This window comes from Galeopterus variegatus, unplaced genomic scaffold, assembly GCF_000696425.1.
Source record: "Galeopterus variegatus unplaced genomic scaffold, G_variegatus-3.0.2 Scaffold10730, whole genome shotgun sequence".
NCBI classification, from domain to species: Eukaryota; Metazoa; Chordata; class Mammalia; order Dermoptera; family Cynocephalidae; genus Galeopterus; species Galeopterus variegatus.
Genome location: NW_007736841.1, coordinates 22,285 through 23,127, shown reverse-complemented (window position 1 = coordinate 23,127; position 843 = coordinate 22,285).

The following is an 843-nucleotide window of genomic DNA, read 5'->3' as shown; positions in this document are numbered from 1 at the left end:
CCAAAGGAATGGGAATCATCATTTTAAAGGGATCCCTGCACTTCCATGTGTATCACAGCTCCTCTTACAATAGCCAAGAGTTGGAATCAACCTTAATGTCCATCAACAGATAACTGCTTAAAGAAAATGTATGTATACACAGTGGAATGCTATTTTGCATAGAAAGGAATGAAATGCTGCCATTCATAGCAACATGGATGAACTTAGAGAAAATTTATGTTAAGTGAAATAAGCTGGGAACAGAAAGAGAAATACCACATGTCCTCACTTCTAAGTGAGCTAAATAATAAACAAATAAATAAGAAGAAAGAAAGAAAGATATGACAATCACAATAATATGTAGAACTTTCAAAAGGAAAGAACAGAATAGTGGTTACTAGAGGTGGGAGCGGGGAAGAGAGGGGGGATTAGTCAGAAATTGGTTAATGGAAACAAAGAATTTTTAAATTTTGCAGCATTGAATGTGCTAATTATCCTGATTTGAGCATCACATATTGCACACAGGTATTGATATTCAAATTTTCTCCTTACAAATATGTATAATTAATTATGTTTCAATAAAAAAAATTAAAAATATTGAATTCTAGGACTGCAATTAAAGCCCTTCAAGGAAATCCTAACACCCCCACCCCCAGCCCACACACATAAGCAGAAAAACCACAATCAGTGAATTGTTAAATATCAACAAAAATATTCAATGTGAAAAATAAACAGCACAATACCTGCATATCTCTTAAATATTATAATAAATTTAGGAAAATTACAGTCTGAAAATAGGCCTTGCCAATATAGAAAGATAACTTTAAATAAAATCAGTATATTATAAATAATTTTGGGAAGAGA